Consider the following 8,831-nt stretch of genomic DNA (forward strand, 5'->3'; position numbering starts at 1 on the left):
CTCCTAAAATGTGGAGTGTTTGTAAAGAAATGTGTACAATTCCTACAATTTCTATCAGATATTTTTGTTCAAACCTTCAAATTAAACGTTACAATCTGCACTTGAATTCTGTTGTAGAGGTTTCATTTCAAATCCAATGTGGTGGCATGCAGAGCCCAACTCGCGAAAATTGTGTCACTGTCCAAAGATTTCTGGACCTAACTGTATGTTAACTCTCTGATACTTAAAAAGAGCTGATTTACCAGTGCAACATTTTCCACATTTTAAACATGAAACTGGCTTCCCCTTATGTGAATTTTCTCATGTCTAACAAGATCTGACTTACAGGTAAAGCATTTTGCACATTGTGAACATAAAAATGACTTTTACCGTCTGTGAATTCTCTGATGTTTAAGAAGATTTGATTTCTCGGTAAAACATTTTCCACATTCTGAACATGAATATGGCTTCTCCCCTGTGTGAATTCTCTGATGTTTTGTAAGAACATGTTTGTCGATAAAACATTTTCCACATTCTGAACACGAAAATGGCTTTTCCCCTGTGTGATTTCTTTTATGTCCATTAAGAATATGTCTGTGGTTAAAACATTTCCCACATTCTGAACATGAAAATGGCCTCTCCCCTGTGTGAATTCTCTGATGACTAATTAGCTCTGATTTCGTAGTAAAACATTTCCCACATTCTGTACATAAAAATTGCTTCTCCCCTGTGTGAGTTCTTTGATGTTCAATAAGACTGGTCTTCTGAGTAAAACAGTTCCCACATTCTGAACAAGAAAATGACTTCCCCATTGTGTGAAGTCTTTTATGTCTAACCGAATCTGATTTCTGGAAAAACATTTTCCACATTCTGAACACGAAAATGGTTTCTCCCCTTTATGAGTCCTTTGATGTGTAATAAGAATATGTTTCAGGTTAAAACATTTCCCACATTCTAAACATGGAAATGGATTCTCTCCTGTGTGAATTCTATTATGTTTAACCAGATCTGCTTTCTGGGTAAATACTTTGCTACATTCTAAACAGGAATATGTCTTCCTGCCCATGGAAACCCTTTGATTCTTAACATCCTTTGCATGATTTCTGTTATGCTTCATAGTTTGTGATGAATCAGAAGACAGAACACATTTAAAAGTGTCCAAAGATACATTTTTGCTGTGAAGGGCTGAGGGTATATCTTGGATATTGGTATTCTCTTCATATGCAGTTTGTACAATACCACAATCATCTGCCTTAAAATGTGAAGATTTTGGATGTCCCACTGGGCTCCCTGGGCAGGCATCTGAAAAAATAAATAAAACTGATTTATATTATTTTTTGAATAATATAATCTTAATTATATTGAAGTTAGAAGTATACAGCAAAATTGATTTAACCTCTTCACAACACATGACGTACTGGGTAATCACCGCCGGCTGCTGCAGTGAGCCTGCAGAGATCCCCGCACATGTCAACTGATTTGAACAGCTGACGTCTGCTTCTCAAGTGCGCGTGGATCCGTGATCCACCCGCACCTGTTAACCCCTTGGATCGCACTGTCAAAATGTGACAGCGTGATGTAAACGCCGGCCGCAGTAAGCCCTCACTCACCTGCCGCCATTGAAAGTCACGTGACATGATCATGTGGAGCCGATGGTTGCCATGGTAGCACAGGCTCATTTGATCACTCCTGTAGCTACCGTGTTTCACCGAAAATAAGACCTCCCCCGAAAATAAGACCTAGCAGGAGTTTTCAGGGTTGGTTAAATATAAGACATCCCCTGAAAATAATACCTAGCCGCTGTCAATAATAAAGTGTCCGTGCAGCAGTAAAAAAGTTAAAGACACTGCAGGACACTTCATTATAGACAGTGGACACCCCCTAAAGAAAGAAGAGAGAAGACCCTGCGATCATACTTACCATACGCCGACTGTGAGCAGGGGAACACATCAAGGTCCTGCGGCGGAACACACACGCAGACACATCAGATCACACACACACACATACACATCAGATCACACACACACACACACACACTACTGATCGCATCCACATACTCACCACATCCAGCGATATCGCTTGCTTCTCGGCGGCGATACTGTGCAGCGCAGTGACCTTCCAGGACCTGCCGGAGGATCACATGGCAGGAAGCATGTGGTATCTCCGGATATTGTGAGTGTGTTCGCGTGATTGTACCGGTATTTGCGATATTGTGAGTGTATGCGATCGGATGTGTGAGTGTTGGCAGGAGGACGGCATGCAGCACAGCTGCTGGGAGCGCCCACCGGAGAGCACAGGGAGGAATGATGTGAAAGCTGTGTGTGTGAGTGAGATCTGATGTATGCGAGTGTCAGTCAGGTGTAGGGGAGCACAGCTGCTGGGAGATCACAGGGAGGAAGGATGTGGAATCTGATGTGTGTATGTCTATATGAGTATGAGTGAGTGTGATGTGATCTATGCGAGTGTCAGCCAGACGCAGGAGAGGCGTGCAGCACACCTGCTGGGAGATCTGGGAGCCATACAGATGCCCGGGGCTGGTAAGTATGACAATCCTGGGATGGGGGGGTCTGCTTTTTGTGGCGGGTAAACTTACCCCCAACCATGTCTCCTCGAGAATAAGACACCCCCTGAAAATAAGACCTAGTGCTTTTTTCAGGGCAAAAAAAAATATAAGACAGTGTCTTATTTTCGGGGAAACAGGGTATCATGAGTCACTTCCCCTCACTGCTGGCAGACCGCAGTGTGTGAGTGGAAAGCAGCATTTTAGCAGATCAGAGCTATGCAGCTGTGATCTACAGAAATGCACAAGCGATCAGACTGCTGTTCCTTATAGCCCCCTAGGGGGACTAGTAAAATAAAAATGAAAAAAAAAGTTAAAAAAAAAAGCTCAAATCACCTATATTTGCCCATTGAAAATTAAAGGGTTAAAAAAAATATACACATACTTGGTATCACCAAGTTCAGAAATGCCCAATCTATCAAAATATAGAATCAATTAGAGGCGCCAAGCCTTCCCTCTGCTGCGCTGGTCCAAGACGCTAAGCTGGATTGTCTGTTATGTCTACACTGTGTGCAGAATTATTACGCAAATGAGTGTTTTGATCACATGATACTTTTTATACGTTGTCCTACTCCAAGCTGTATAGGCTGAGAGCCAACTACCAATTAAGTAAATCAGGTTATGTGCATCTCTGTAATGAGGAGTGGTGTGGTATAATGACATCAACACCCCAAATAAGGTGTGCTTAATTATTAGGCAACTTCCTTTCCTTTGGCAAAATGGGTCAGAAGAGAGATTTGACTGGCTCTGAAAAGTCCACAGGTCTGATGAATAGATGAGAAAGAGTGGGGTGGATGGGAGCGGAGATAAGTTGCAAAGCGACGTGACTGGTAAATAATCTTCCTGCTGGACAGATGTAATGCTGTAAACGTTAATTTTGGTTCTTTAATTTTGTTTTCTCGCAAAGTTAGGTTGTTTAATTGCTCTGTTCTTGAAAATCAGAATATGACACAAATTAAACAGAGTAGGAATTGTGTGGCTGACCAATATTAGGCCATTAAAGGGAACCTGTCAGCAGAAATTTCGCCCAAAACCTAAAAGCTTCCCCCTCTGCAGCTCCTGGGCTGTATTCTAGAAAGGTCCCTGTTATTATTGTGCCCCATGTGAGACCAAAATAAAGACTTTATAAAGTGGTACCTTTTTGTATTCAGATACTGTAAATGTGACACGGGGGCGGGCTCTCTGCCGTCCGTTATTCTGCCCCCTGGTCCTGTATGCCGCCCCCATCGCTCCTTTCCATAGCTGATGCACCGCCCACTGCTCCAGCCATCCCCGCGCATGCCCAGTGCCAGTCTCACGGGACTGAGCAGTGTGACCGCTGGTGACGTGTGCGCAGGCAAGTGATTATGGGCGGGGCTGTGATTGTTATCAGCAAGTACCCGCCATAATCTCGTGAGCGCGCAAACCTCACCAGCGGTCACACTGTGCTCAGTGTAGTGCTAGACTGTATGGGCTGCTTCCAGGGATGACGTCCTTTTTGTCACGTGATAGTATTTTGAACACGCCCCTATCACGTGACAAAAGGGACGTCATCCCTGGAAGCAGCCCATACAGTCTAGCATTACCCTGAGCACAGTGTGACCGCTGGTAAGGTTTGCGCGCTCACGAGATTATGGGCGGGTACTTGCTGATAACAATCACAGCCCCGCCCATAATCAGTTGCCTGCGCACACGTCACCAGCGGTCACACTGCTCAGTCCCGTGGGACTGGCACTGGGCATGCGCGGGGATGGCTGGAGCAGTGGGCGGTGCATCAGCTATGAAAAGGAGCGATGGGGGCGGCATACAGGACCAGGAGGCAGAATAACGGACGCCAGAAAGACCGCCCCCGTGTCACATTTACACTATACAAAAAGGTACCACTTTATAAAGTCTTTATTTTGGTCTCACATGGGGCACAATAATAACAGGGACCTTTCTAGAATGCAGCCCAGGAGCTGCAGAGGGGGAAGCTTTTAGGTTTTGGGCGAAATTTCTGCTGACAGGTTCCCTTTAAGTGAGTTTTGGTGATGACGTATAGGCAAAAGAATGTTCTCTCTGTACTGATTGCATTGTGTTCAATAAAAATGATCTGATTCAAAATAAAAAAAAATCAATTAATCTGATAGGTAAGTGGTGTAGCGGCAAAAAAATTACAAATGGCAAAATTATGGGGTTTTTTTGCAGCAAATTTTGGGCAAAATGTAATAACAGGTGATTAAACCGTAGCATCTGCGAAAAAATAGTACCGTTAAAAACGTCAGTTTGAGACGCAAAAAATAAGCAGTCACTGAGCCCCAGATCCCGAACAATGAGAACGCTACGGGTTTCAGAAAATGGCGCAAAAAGTGTGCCACTTTTTTCGGATAAACTTGTGAAATTTTTTTAAACCCCTTAGATCAGACCTGGGCAAGGGGAGGCCCGCGGGCCGGATGCGGCCCACCTACTGTCTGTGACCGGCCCGCCCGTCTTAGCTCAGAGTTGGAGGCGTGGCCTGATTTACGATGTTATGCCTCAGCCCCGCTCTCACTGTCGGGAGCTATGTATCCCACAGTGTAGTGATAAGCAGCTGCCACGCCCCCACTCTTCCGGTCATGCCCCCTCTTACTGCCAGTTATGCCCCTCTGGATGCTGGTCACAGTCTCTGGATGCCTTCCATGGCGTCTATGCTTCTAGCCACGCCAATTTTGCTGTCGTCCACGCCCCCCTCTGAATGCTGGACACACACACACTCCTCGGATGCCTTCCTTGTCCCCCCCTGCTGCTGTTGATGCTGGCCACGCCCCCTTTGCCTGCCCCTTCTACCCAGGATCCTCACATCTGACCGGCTCATCTGCACAGCGGCCACTTCAAAAACGGAAGTAAGGTTAATCAGTAGCAGCAGGGAGAGTGCAGAGTGCCTGCAGGAGGGGGGAGCAGTGTGAGTGCAGGAGGACAGTGCAGAGTGAGTGCAGGAGGGGGGAGCAGTGTGAGTGCAGGAGGGGGGAGCAGTGTGAGTGCAGGAGGACAGTGCAGAGTGAGTGCAGGAGGGGGGAGCAGGGGAGAAAACCCCGATTCCCCTGGAGAAGGACTGCTGGAGGATTGTGACTCATCCCAGGGACATTTATGCCATTACTGGACTATTTTTACTCTCTATGTGGTGGATTATGTTATGGACCTTCTGTTTTGCTTGGAATAAGGCTATGTGTCCACGTTGCTTTTTACCTGCTTTTTTGCTGTTTTTTCAACTGCAGCGTTTAATGCCAAAATGGATGTGTTCTGCTTTTCAAGCATAGTCTATGGGAATTTGGGTTTCTTGTGCGCACTATGCTGTTCAAAATGCTGCCTTTTTGTGGCAGAAATTTGGGCAAAACCTCTGCTTTGCAGTTCAAAATGCAAATGGCAAAAACAATTGACATGTTGCTTCTTTGAAAAGCAGAGTTTTTGCCCAAATTTCTGCCACAAAAAGGCAGCATTTTGAACAGCATAGTGCGGACAAGAAACCCAAATTCCCATAGACTATGCTTGAAAAGCAGAACACATCCATTTTGGCATTAAACGCTGCAGTTGAAAAAGCAGCAAAAAAGCAGGTAAAAAGCAACGTGGACACATAGCCTAAATGTTTATTGGATTCTTCATCCATCTCTCGCTATGTTGATTTTGTGATATCAGAGAAGGACCCTAGGGAGGCCTATCGTTTTTAGGCTGCCCCCCAGCCTAAAAATATCAGCCAGCAGCTGCCCAAAATTGCCGCATCCATTAGATGCGACAGTCCCGGGACCTTACCCGTCTCTTCCCGAATTGCCCTGGTGCGGTGGCAATCGGGGTAATAAGGAGTTAATGGCAGGTTAATCATGGCAGACGTCTATGAGATACCCCCCCATGAATAATCTGTAAGTGAAAGAAAATAAAGACATCCACCCAAAAAATCCTTAATTTGGAATAAAAGACAAAAAACCCCACCTTCTTCACCACTTTATTAACACCCCTCCAGGTCCGACGTAATCCACACGAGGTCCCACGACGCTTTCAGCTCTGCTACATCAGAAGCTGACAGCGAGCAGCCATAGAGCATGACCGATACCTGTGAGCTCCATGCAGCAATTAAAGTGAGTCGCGCTATCAGTGGCGACGTCACTCAGGTTACTCGCGGCCACAGCTGGAGTCTTCCACTTGTGACAGCAAGTTGCCCGAGTGACTGAAGTGAGCCGCGCGATCAGCGGTGCCCTCACTCAGGTGATTTGCGATCTCAGGTGGAGGACTCCAGCTGTAGCAGCGGGTAACCTGAGTGACGGCACCACTTATCGTGCGGCTCACTTCAGTCACTCAGGAGATTGGCGGTCGCAGGTAAGTCCTTCACCTGTGACCGCAAATCAGGCCGCGACACAGAGATAGAGCCGCGCTATGACAGTGAACTCAGGTGAAGCTCTGACGTCATAGCTCCGGCCCCGCACTACTGCCTGTGTCCTGGCACTGACCTCAGAGGTTCACCTGAGTTCATGACAGCACACAGAGACAGAGCAGCGCTATGAGAATGAAGTCGAATGAACCTCTGATGTCACTGCTGCAGACCCCGCACTTCTGCCTGTGTCGCTGCACTTACCTCAAAGGTTTACCCGAGTTCATTCTCATCACATGGCTCTGTCTGCTGTTAGCGGGCAGTCATGCTATTTCTTCTATCTATCCCTCTATCTAGCTATGTATTCTACCTATCTATCAAATCCTATTTCTCCTTTAAAAACGCAGTGACCGAAACGCAGCCCAAACGCAGGGAAAACGCATGCATTAACTTTTTACAACTTTTTTCGGCAAATGCAGGGTTTACATTTGTCAAAGTTTGCTAGAGGATGCACTTTTTTTGTCAAATCCAGAACGCAGAGTGCGGACATAGGCTTATAGTGTTTTTGCTTGCTTTTTTGCTTTTTAGACAGTAGTGAATGCTATGGAGATAGGTTTGTATTATCTATTTGGCTCAGTGTCAATAGGAGTGTCAAATTCCCCCTGGTTGTCCCTGAGGCAGATTCATATGGTAACTATTCTCCTGCATTCTTTACAGGTGAATTAAAATATTGTAATGATTATTCGATTTTTCACCTTTATCTTGTTTGCATTGGCTTAGGGTACTGTCACACTTTAGCGACGCTCCAGCGATCCCACCAGCGATCTGACCTTATCAGGATCGCTGGTGCGGCGCTACATGGTCGCTGGTGAGCTGTCAATCAGGCAGATCTCACCAGCGACCAGCCCCCAGCGACGCATGGAAGCGGTGCTGCGCTTGGTAACTAAGGTAAATATCGGGTAACTAAGGTAAATATCGGGTAACCAAGTGCTTGCTTACCCAATATTTACCTTGGTTACCAGCGCACACCGCTTAGCGCTGGCTCCCTGCACTCCTAGCCAGAGTATACATCGGGTTAATAAGCAAACCGCTTTACTTATTTACCCAATGTGTACTCCGGCTACGTGTGCAGGGAGCCGGCACTGGCAGCGTGAGAGCGAAGGACGCTAGTAACCAAGGTAATTATCGGGTAACCAAGCAAAGGGATTAGCTTGGTTACCCGATATTTACCTTGGTTACAGCTTACCGCAGGCTGCTAGACGCCGGCTCCCTGCACATTCAGATCGTTGTTCTCTCGCTGTCAAACACAGCGATGTGTGCTTCACAGCGGGAGAGCAACGTCCAAAAAATGAACCAGCACTGTGTGTAACGAACAGCGATCTCACAGCAGGGGCCAGATCGCTGCTCAGTGTCACACACGGCGAGATCGCTAATGAGGTCACTGCTGCGTCACAAAAACCGTGACTCAGCAGCGATCTCGCTAGCGATCTCGCTATGTGAGAAGTACCCCTAAGTTCTCCCTTTGTAAAGGCCCCATCACACACAACGAGATCGTTGCTGAGTCAGTTTCTGTGATGTAGCAACGATCTTGCCAACGATCTTGTTATGTGTGACACCTACCACCGATCAGGCCCCTGCTGTGAGATCGCTAGTCGTTGCCGAATGGGCCATACCATTTTCTTCAAAGACGATGTCCTGCTAGGCAGGATGCATCGCTATGTTTGACGCCTACCAACGACCTCTTAATGACCTCGTTGACGACTACGAACTCAGACACGTAGGCGTGCATTGTGCGTCGCCTTTTCCACGCCCCTTCAGTTCCGATTGGTGACCGCCACTGCGTTGTGATTGGGCGGCCTTCCCTTTCGGATCGTAGTTGCGACTCCACCCGTATTCATTCGTCCCCGGTTCATTTGTTCCTGGTTGCATGCTGTTTTTCGGATCGTAGTTGCAATTCCACCCGGATTTCACTGATTCTTCAGACAGCTATACTCC

At 46.7% G+C, this 8,831-nt stretch overlaps 1 pseudogene; it reads right to left on the minus strand.

Moving 5' to 3' along the window:
- Positions 1-289: 289 nt before the first annotated feature.
- Positions 290-1,260, minus strand: LOC142257242 (uncharacterized; annotated as a pseudogene).
- Between the last annotated feature and the right edge of the window lie 7,571 nt (positions 1,261-8,831).

This window comes from Anomaloglossus baeobatrachus, chromosome 1 (assembly GCF_048569485.1).
Source record: "Anomaloglossus baeobatrachus isolate aAnoBae1 chromosome 1, aAnoBae1.hap1, whole genome shotgun sequence".
In the NCBI taxonomy this organism is placed as follows: domain Eukaryota; kingdom Metazoa; phylum Chordata; class Amphibia; order Anura; family Aromobatidae; genus Anomaloglossus; species Anomaloglossus baeobatrachus.